Below are 11,373 nucleotides of genomic sequence, written 5' to 3' on the forward strand. Positions count from 1 at the left end.
TCAGCAAGGTTTAACCCTTACTTATTCCCTGAGATCTGAACAGCTGCTCTTTTATAATATCTCTGCCTTCAACCCCAGGATGCATGTTAACTCTCCTGGAAACAGAAAAGCTCTTTTCTCCTTAACTTCCTCCCCTTGGGAAGAAAGTATCCTTCATCTACTACCAATCTTCTCACTTCACCCCATACTCTCCCCTAGTAATTCTTCATGAGCTATGACATATTGGTATCAAAAACATCCTCTACTGTGGTCTTGACATGCTGCACTTTGAGGTGGCATTGAATGGTGAGTTTATGCACAAAGCACATAGAAGTGGTAGTGATAGGGCCCAGTCCCAGAGCACAGGTTGAGGTGATTATGTAGGGTAGAATTTTGGTTGAAGCACTTTCCACAAATACCACAGGAATGTAATTTGACACCTCAGTGGATGTTCATGTGATGATTGACTTTGCTGCTATGGTTAAACTGCTTCCCATGTCAAGGGCACATGAAGATAAAATGTTGGGCTCTCTTGGAACACAAGTTTTTCCACAACCTGAAGCACTTTAGGGCACCTAAAACACTTGATATACTTCAGTGGTTTTCCTACTGTGGAACCACCTGGTATAAGGCTTCTGAGGCCCCCATAATTCCCATTAACTCCACTGCCCTTGGACATTAGTAACTGCTGCTACAGCTTCATCTCCCACGCTAAGACGTATGCCCTCTCCTACTCAACCTCCAGGAGAGCAACAAGCCTTTTTCTTCCTATTTTTTTTGTTGTTGTTGTTCAGACTATAGCAGGGCTTCACCATTTCCTGGGGTGCTATGCTATCATCAGGGTTGTCAATAGTTTCACTGACCTCATTGTCGAGGAGTCTACTACTTCCTCCAAGACCAAGGTTCCCTCCAGTACCCTCAGGTGGATAATTCCTTTGTATCATCTCCAGTGCTGATTCCACCTTGACAATGCACATATCTGACACATCCTATTTTTACACCCTTTTCTTCCTTTACCACCTACAGTTCAATAACCCCATCTAGGAGGGAATTCTAGCCTCACTAGTCAAACAAGAAGAGGGGCATGAGATGATTGTGGGGTTTGGGAGCTGGCTTTGGGGTTTGAGCAGGTGGGTGAATCTGAACCTAGTCTATCTAATCCCTCAACTAACTTCATACTCTTTCATGTCTATCCTGGTCTCAATCATTTGGTTCAAAGCATTTCTACATTTCTCCACTACATGCTCCATTTAGAGGCAGGACAAAGCAGTCAAGTACTTGACAATGTCATGGACATGGGAATAAAGAGTCCCAGTACAGCATAAGAGGAGGAGGTCCACCAAGATTCTCACAACATGGATTAATGAGACCTGTAACTCTAAACTGGTATTGAGAAGAAATGATTCAGGAAGAAATGGGGAGTGAGCTACCAAGATTACCAGATGGCCCCAGAACTTTGGGTTGTCAGCTATGATGGTGATATCATAGAGGCACTCCTCTGCCCAGAACTGATTCATGTTTCCAATGTGGCAGGCTAATGCCCTGAGATCTGAAATCACAACATTTCCACTCTAGATGCTATGGTGCTGAGTGTTCTAGGGAGAGTTCCTTGTCTTTGGTGGAGAACAAATTAGTTAGGAAGCTGGTTCTTTGCCTCTTCCCAATTTGTTATCTTACTAGGTTTTTTTTAATGTAAGCCCAAATAATTGATATGTTCTTTCTTTCTTTTATTGATATACATATTTAGAGATTAAAAAAAAATCTCCCCTAAGAATTGCTTTGGCTGCATCCCAGAAATATTGGAATATTGTTTCATTGTTGTAATTCTCTTTAGTAAAATTATTGATTGTATCTAGGATTTGTTTGTTGATCCACTCATTCTTTAGGATTAGATTATTTAATTTCCAATTTGAGTTTATGCCTCCATGGCCCTTAATGAAAAGTAATTTTATTGTATTATGGTCTGAAAAGGGCATATTTAGTATTTCTGCTTTTCAGCATTTTTATGAGGTTTTATGCCCTAATGTGTGGTGAAGTTTTGTGGAAGTGTCATGTACAGCTGAGAAAAAGGTATACTTCTTTCTATTCCCATTCAGTTTTCTATAGATGTCTATCTAATTCTTCTAAGATTCTAGTCATCTCCTTCACTTCTTTCTTGTTTATTTTATGATTAGATGTATCTGTCTCTGAGAGGGAAAAATTGAGGTCCTCCTATAGTATAGTTTGACTATCAATTTCCTCCTTTATTTCACATAACTTTTCCCTTAATAATTTGAATACTCAAACTGGGAAGAGCCAAAACAGAGAAATAAAATTATAGACCAATTTCCCTAATGAGTATAGAAGCAAAACTTTAAATAAAATATTAGCAAAGGGATTACAACAAACTATCTTGAGAATAATACACTACGGCCAGGTAGAATTTGTACCAGGAATGCAGGTGGTTCAATATTAGGTATACTATCAGCATAATTGACCATATCAACAACAAAACTAACAGAAATGATATGATTATCTCAATAGATGCAGAAAAAGTATTTCATAAAATACAACACCCATTCCTATTTAAAACACTAGAGAGCAGGAATAAAGGGAGTCTTGCTTAAAATTATAGATGTTGTCTATCAAAAACCATAATCAAGCATTACATGTAATGGGGATAAACTAGAAGCATTTCCAATAAGATTGAGTGTGAAACAAGGATGTCACTTATCACCACTATTATTCAATATTGTGCTTTATATGTTAGCTACAGCAGTTAGAGATGAAAAGGAAATTGAAAGAATTAGAATAGGTAAGGAAGAAACAAAGTTATCACTCTTTGCAGATGATATGATGGTATATTTAGAAAATCCTAGAGAATTAAGTAAAAAAAAGTACTTGAAATAATAAACAACTTCAGCAAAGTTGCAGTATATAAAATAAGCCCACAAAAATCATAGGCATTTCTATATATTACTAACAAAGCCCAGCAGCAAGAGATGAAAGAGAAATTCCATTTAAAATTACTGCAGACATTATAAAATATTTGGGAGTCTACCTGCCAAAACAAAAATAGAAACTATATGGACACAATGATAAAATACTTAATGCAAAAAATAAATGATCTAAATAATTGGAAAAATATCAGTTGCTCATGGGTAAGCAGAGCTAATATGATAAAAATGACAATTCTACCTAAATTAATTTATTTATTTAGCACTATATAAATCAAACTACCAAAAAATTGTCTTATAGAGCTAGAAAAAATAATGACAAAATTCATCTGGAAGAAGAGAAACCCAGAATATCAAGGGAACTAATGAAAGAAATGAAAGGTGGCCTAGGTGTACCTGATCTTAAATTGTATTATAAAGCAGCAATCAACAAAACTACTCAGTACTGGCTAAGATATAGAGTGGTGGATCAGTGTAGATAGATTAGTTATGCAAGACACAACAGTCAATGACCATGCTAATCTAGTATATGAGAAATCCAAAGACTCATCTTTCTGTGATAAGAAATCACTATTTAACAAAAACTACTGGGAAAACTGGAAAAAATGCATGGCAGAAACTGGGCATAGACCAACATCTAATACTCTATACCAAGATAAAGTCAGAATGGGTACAGGAGTTGGATGTAAAGACTGATACTGTAAACAAACTAGAAGAGCAAGAACAGTTTATATATTTCAGATCTATGGAGAAGGAAAAATTTATGACCAAACAAGAGATACAGAACATTACGAAATTCAAAATGGACAATTTTGATAGTATTAAATTGAAAAGTTGTTTTGTTTGGTTTTGTGTTTTTCACAGACAAAGCCAATGCATCCAAGATTAGGAGGGAGCCACATAGTGTGATGAATGACTTTGATAGACTTGGCTTTTCACAGCAATGCGAGAATCTAAGACAACTCCAAAAGAATCATGATGGAAATGGCTATCCACATCCATAGAAAGAATTACAGAGTATGAATGCAGATAGAAATATAATATTTGCTCTCCTTTTCCTTTGTTGTTTTGTTTTATTGCTTCATTCTCGTGGTTCCTTCCATTAGTTCCAATTGTTCTTTACATAATAACTAATGGGAAAATATGCTTAATATGAATGTATAAGTAGAGTCCACATCAGATTGCATGCCATCTTGGGGTTGGGGGAGAAGAGTGGGAGGGGAAGGAAATTTAAAACTCAAAATCTTATGGAAGTGAATCTTGAAAACTAAAAATAATTTTCAAAACAGAAGTGAAAAATAATTTGAATGCTACAGTATTTGGTATATATGTTAATGTTGATATTACTATATTGTCTGTGGTTCTTTTCACCAACAGGTAGTTTTCTTGCTTATTTCATTTAATGAGGTCTAATTTTACATTTGCTTTGTCTGAGATTCAGATCAGTAGACCTGTTTTTGTTTACTTCAGCTGAATCATAATAGACTCTGTTCCAGTCCCTTGTTTTATCTCTGTTTCAAGTGTGTTTCTTGTTTAAAAATTTTTGTTGGATTCTGGTTTCTTATCCATTCTGCTACCCACTTCCATTTCATCCCATTCCCATTCATAGTTAAGATTACTGACTCTGCATTTTCCTCCATTTTACTTTCTTCTGTTTATCCTTCTCTCAATTTTTTTATCTTGCTTCTCTAAAGTCTTTTTTTGTTTCTAATGACTGATTTCTTTTATCTGCCCTCACTTTTATTACCCCCCCTCATTTTTTATTATCCCCTTTTCCTTCTACTTCAGGTAAGACAATTTTCTGTCAGGTAAGGTAAATTTCTATTATCAACTATGTATATAGATATATTTTTCATTCTTTCAACCAATTAACATATTAGTGATGTTTAATCATTAGTGCCCACCCACCCATCATTTCCCCCTCCACTGAAAAAGCTTTACCTTGCACACTTTAAGATTTTAGATTTCAAGCTAAAGTCAGTCAATCACAAAACATTTATTAAAGACTCACAATTTGCCAATGACTATACTAAGTACTGAGGATACAAAGAAAAGCAAAAAAAAAAAAGTCCTGACCTCAAGGAGCATACATTTTAATAGTGGTGATATGTAAATAACTAGGTAGAAAGATGATATATGCAGAGTAAGGAAGATATTATCAGTCAAGAGAAATGATGAATCCCACACTCAAAGGTAAGATTTAACCTGAGTCTTTAAAGAAATCAGGGAAACAATGTGTGTGGGGGGAGGTGGGGGAGTGCATCATAGGCAGAGCGAATGGCCAATACAGAGACATAGAGATGGAAAATGGAACATTATTTTATTTTCTTTTGTTTTGTTTTGTTTTTCAGCCAGAGACAAGGTTTATTAAAGATCTGCCATATTAGCCAGGCTCTTGAGGAATCTAAGAGTCTGTGAGGTATTGCCTAGACTCTAAGAATTTGAGTAATGGCTAGATTGTAAGAATCTAAGCACCTTAATGGAGACAAGATGGACCTTATATACAGAAAGACTGTGGGAGGGATCTAGGAGTGGCTAAGTAGTTTGGGGTGACTGGAGGAGGGGTATAAGGAAGATCTGAATGGGAGTGGCCAGTAAGCTGGGGTGAACAGACTGGCCTGAGACCTAGACCTTCTGGCCAAGGGAGAATGGAGCCTAGCTAGGATAAAGGGTGGGGAATGGCCAGGGCCATAGGGAGGTAACAGAATTGGGAGAATGAGTATAGTAGCCATAATGAAAGACCAGTTGATGGGATTATGGCCTCAAGCAACAGCCAGAGATTTGGCCATGTGGGAAAGTCTAGGGTTTTTCCTTTTTTTTGGGGGGGGGATGTCTGGCTCCCACCCTCATCATTCCCCCCTCAAACAAATGAGACCCAAATTCTTTTGAAGTAAGGGGCAAAGGTCATGGCTTCAGAAACTGCTTCCTGCTGGCAAAGCTTGTAGAGCTGTCCTTGAGGGGATCCCAAAGAAGAGGTTCACTGGAATGGAGCATAGGCTGCATCTGGGGATTGATGTGGGAACATTGTCTGGTACTAGCTGTTTGCTACCAACTGTAGGTGAATGGCCTGTAGTCTGGAAGACACAAATCTGACAGAAAAGACTGCAGGGCCAAGATATGGCAGGATAAAACATCCTTAGCTCTGTTTGGATTCAGATAACTCAGTTTTCCAACCATGCAGTATCAAATCCACCTCATAGCCAGACTCAAGAATAGCCAGGTGGGTAATATTCTTTTTCAAAGGAAGCTAATGGGGAAACTGAGACCGGAGAACCCCATCTTAGACTGAGACTATAATTGTCCTCTCAGCTTTTCCTGATGCTGACTTCCCACCAGTATCATATTCTCTGAGTAGCTTGTGGCATTTCTCTCAGATGATGGATTATTGATTATCAATGGATTGTTATGATCCATAAGACAACTCAAAATAAAATCCCATGAGCTTTTTCACCTCAAATAGCAGGTTTCACTAGTCACAGTTTAGGAAAAACTTTTCCAGGATTTACATCTCAAATTTAAATTTGTCCTGCTATAAAAAGCCAATCATTGGAGATTATTTCTATATACTTGCAAATTCTCAGCAAGACAAAACCCAAATGAGCATTGTGGCAAGTTTACACATTAAAACAATAACCAACAATAGCCAAATTATTTTAGTGGTAATCAAGTTATGGAAAGTTGCTTGACATAACTGATAAAAAAAAAAAAAGTTCACCAGTTTGAAACTTAAAACAACACTATTACCAATCAGGTGACTTTGGTTTGGTTATATGCATTTCCAAATTACTTTACACAGAGAATAAACATTTCATTATTAACAGTTAAAACTACAACTTTAAAAGAGGGTGCTTGCCTAACTTCAGAGGTCAGCTTCTTTACCTTGAGCAGGATGTGCTGAATCTGGGTGATATTTCCAGGCAAAGGTAGCCCTAGGGCCCAAAGCCATTGCCAGGGGCGCCCAAACTGTAGCTGCTGCCCCTCCCCCTTTCTTCTTTTCCTAGGTGGGGGAGGGCAAAATCAAAGGTGAGGGGGTAAAGGGTGAAACTCTTTCTCCTATGAGAGGGACAGATAACCTCTTGACTCAAGGGAAGGGAGTGGGAGAAAGGAGTGACCAGGATTGTAAGGAGGAGTTTCAAAACTCCTTAATGGTCAATCACAAACCTCCAGAATCTTCCAAGGTATTTTTAGCTATTCTAACTTTTCCCTGTAACTTCTTTGAAGGAGAATTCAGGGGTGTAGAGGGAAGAGAGTAAGTAAGCCTCAGGGAACCAAAAAGCAACTGCAGTTTTCCCCAATTTTCTAGGGCTGAGAGAATTCACAGAATTGGGCATACATTTTCAGATAGGGTGTCCATCCTTGTCCTCTATGCCATGGAAGGTGTACCTAGGTCCATGGCCTTGAACTGACTCAGTGGACTGAGAGCCTGAGAGTGTCAGGCCGCATGATAGACAGCCTTGTAACTATCTGCTTGAAAAGCATCTCTAAGCCTTGATGCTTGGAGAGCAACCCCAACTGCAGAGCAAGAAAGCAGGGGGAGGCTTACATAGCTTCCAGTCTTGGCTTCAGAAGAACTTGGGGTTAGGCAGTTTCCCTGTATGGGCCACCAAAATGTTGAGGTTTAGGGGTTTGGGATGGTGGGACCACAAAATCACAACAAGCAGGTCCTGCCCAAAAGAATTTGACCCAAGCCTTCTTACAGCCAAAGATAATATGAACATCCGTCATATTGGGCAGACTCTTAAGGAGTCTAAAGGTTAGTGAGCTATTGCCTAGATTATAAGAATCTGAGCCTGGAACATTATTTTAGAAAATACCTAGGAGACAATTGCATATGTAACAGGATTTGTAAAGGGTGGGGAGAAAACTGAAAAGAAAGACAGAGACAAATAAAAGATTTTATCTGGGATTCTGGTGGTGATGATAGGAGCCCATTGAACTACAGGGAGAGGTAAGAGGAAAGCATTGTTCACATGGACATACTCATGCCTTAGGGAAATCATCTCGGTTCCTGAGCTTAGGGTGAATTGGACTGGGCAGTTTTGAGAGGAGGATACAACTTAGAAGCCTATTATACTAATCCGGGTGAGAAGTGATTAGAACTGGAACTAGAGTTTTGTTTGTATATGGGGACTCACAGAGCTAGTAAATGCCAAGGTCTTTCTGACTCTAGATGTTAAATCACTGTAGCTATTGCCCTATCTGCAAATGGTCATAACACCTGGTGGTAGCAAGGAGAAATCTAAAATGTATCTTAGTAGAATAAATATGAAGATAAAAATGGGCCCTTCATACTCCCAATTAGCTTTCTTAGTTCTTCCTCTTTGCCAGAGGAGATCATGAAACTTAAATTAGCCTCTCTGCTTCTAACCATTGTTCCCAGTTTTTCCCACTGGGGCCAAAAATGAATATAATCCCTATTCCACATCTTCTAAACAAATAAGCACGACCAGTATCTTGAACTGAGCCACATATGACATAGACTCAATGCAATTTACCATTCTGGTTCTCATCTGTACCCTATTCAGTTTATAAATATAATTTCTTAAAATGTATCACCTGGAAGGGTAAATAATAATAATAATAATAGAAGAAGCATTTATGCAGTGCTTTAAAGGTTTGCAAAGTACTCTAAATTATGTTAATCTTAATACTCACAACAACCCTATGAGGCGGGTATTATTATTGTCCTCATTTTATTGATGAGGAAATTGAGGCTGAGACAGATTGAGTGACTTGTCCAAGGTCGTACAGATAGTGAGTACATGATACAGGATTTGAATTCAGTTTTTCCAGACTACATATCCCATGCTCTTAATGTGCTACCTAACTGCCTATTCCATATAAGGTCTAACCAGGACAATCACTTTCCTATTTATGGAAGCTATGCTTCTCTTATTGTAGCCTAAAGTTGTATTATTTTTTCCTGTTGTTTTACTTTAGCTGCCACATCACCCTGACTCTTATTGACCAAGGTCAATTATTAAGGTCAATAAATCAACTAAAACACTTTTTTCCCCCTTTTTCATAACAACTGCATATGTGTGTGTACACATGTACATATATATGTATGTCTGTACCTACACACATCTGCCTCCACTATATTGTACTTATATATTTGATTAATTAAATAAGAAATTATAATACTTAATATTTACCTCTCTTTTATTCCATCTTATTAGATTCAATTAAATGCTCCAGCCTGTTAAGATAAATTCTGTGATTCCAAGGATGGTACATGAGGGTAAAAACAACCACCATCAAAGAGGATACTGAGGACTATTGTGACTTGAGGGGAAAGGCATGGTTCAATTATTTATAGAACATTACAGTCATGTAAGGGCAAGTGATCATTAAAGAAGGATACTATGTTAACAATAGAGGATGACTTCCAGTTGAAGGAGTGGACAGAGAAAAACAGGGAACAGAGAAGGCTGAAATAGATAGGCTTTGAAGCTTTGTACATATTAGCAGGAAGTAATTTTTGTCTAAGTAAAATATCAGGCATTAGGGACATGGGATGATAGACAAACAGAAAAGATTTGCTAGCCATAAAGTACAAGAAGCAAGCACTGAGCTAGATGGTAGAAATATTCAGACTCAAAGTTCTACTTAGAATGTTGGTAGCATTTAGCCTTCTCCAATCTCTCTGCTACCTTGTTCTTGAATACTTGATTACATATGAGAAGAATCCAACTTGTGTGTCTACACTGCTTCCTAGAAAAAGAATGAATATCAATCACAAATAAGAATTTTTTCTCTCTCAAGCTTATTGTTTTTCCCCTCAGAAAACATGTATATATGAATATATATATATATACATATATATATATGTATATATATATATATACATATATACAAACTCATATTAAAAACTGATTTCCACAAACAAAAACTTTAGCAAAAATAACAATAATTAAAAAAGAAAAAAAATTTTGACAGATTTTTCAATTCATATATTTTTTTCTATAATGGAAAACAATGCCAATAATAAAATAAACCCAGTTATTATTTCAAATTCACTTTTGGTAGAAATAGAAAAAAATAAGAAGGGACAGAAATTGTTTTAAATAATGTATAATCTCAGTTGCTGAGGATACACGTTGAATTGTCTAATATTAAAAATATTATGTGAAGATAGAACATCTAGGTGCAGCTAGGTGTTGCAGTGGATAGAGCACTGGCCCTGGATTCAGGAGGACCTGAGTTCAAATCTGGCCTCAGACACATAACACTTACTAGCTGTGTGACTCTGGGCAAGTCACTGAACCCCATTGCCTATCCTAAAAAAAAAAAAAAAAAAAGATAAAAAATCTAGTACCCAGAAGAAGCCCTGGAATTTGTGACTAGCTTTGCCTCCCTCAAATAACACTTCTAATTTCTGATTATAAAGAACTAGCTATCATTTTATGGAACGATGAGGAACTCACTGCTCCAAGTCTTTTAACTTTAACCTTCCAAATTAGTCAGCTTTGAAAGAATAAATATGCTAATTTTATACTCTTCTTTTATTCCACCTCATGAATCTCCCCTAATGCCTATATGAGGAAGAAATGTAAGATTTCTTTTTGTGCATATAATTTTTCTCCTGGCTGCTGCTACTGAGGAGCAGTTTTGAAACTCCTAGGATGTGTTGAGAACTGGACAAGAGGTCTGGTTATGTATAATTAACACATTTGCTAAAAGTAAAAAGGAGCAATTAACTTTTTACACCTTTTCAAGGGCTCTCTACCATGTTTTCAGAGACTAGATGGTAAAGGGAAATAAGAACCGTTGCTCCCATTCTTTGGTAAATGCTCAAACATTTAGACTTACATCACTGGCTACTATATTGGCAAGTAGCTGCTATGGATTAACAGGTGTGACAGTGCAATGATTCAATATATCAATGGAAATATGACATACTTCAGTGAATCTATGATGGGAGGGAAGGTAGTATGGTAGAAAAACCGCTAACTGAAGTATCAAAATACTATGACTCTATTGTACTAACTCAATGGCACAAACATATTGAATGGTATTGCTTCTCCATCACTTATTGCAGGGCATGAAAAACCATTTAGTGATTTTTCATTTGTCCTTGGTTTGCTTTTGGTATAAAAAAAAAAAACAACTACAAGCCTTAAATTATCACTGAGAGTAGGACTGAAATTGTATCCTCTATGATCTGTTGGCACAGGTTACTTCCCATGTCCCCCAATTTCCTTTACTTACCTATTCGGGTGGCAAGAGGTGAAGTGTATTGTTTTGCTTTTTTCATCTTTACCAATGCATTGCAATACTTGTCCAGAAAACAGTACTGAGCAACAACAAGTCACAGAATGAGAGCTCTTGTTCTTATCTGTTGAATACTTTATTTACATGTATATTTGCATATATCTGCATATATTTTCATAAGTTTATTTCTTTGTGGGTCTATAGTTTTTTTTCCCTTTAATCAGGAAGCAACTTCACATCATTT

At 37.0% G+C, this 11,373-nt stretch overlaps 1 pseudogene; it reads right to left on the reverse strand.

Annotated features, from left to right (window-relative positions):
• Positions 1-212: 212 nt before the first annotated feature.
• LOC110205043 (zinc finger and BTB domain-containing protein 12-like) lies at positions 213-11,172 on the reverse strand (annotated as a pseudogene).
• Positions 11,173-11,373: the final 201 nt, after the last annotated feature.

Source organism: Phascolarctos cinereus, unplaced genomic scaffold (genome assembly GCF_003287225.1).
Source record: "Phascolarctos cinereus isolate Bilbo 61053 unplaced genomic scaffold, phaCin_HiC Scaffold_4;HRSCAF=312, whole genome shotgun sequence".
Taxonomy (NCBI): domain Eukaryota; kingdom Metazoa; phylum Chordata; class Mammalia; order Diprotodontia; family Phascolarctidae; genus Phascolarctos; species Phascolarctos cinereus.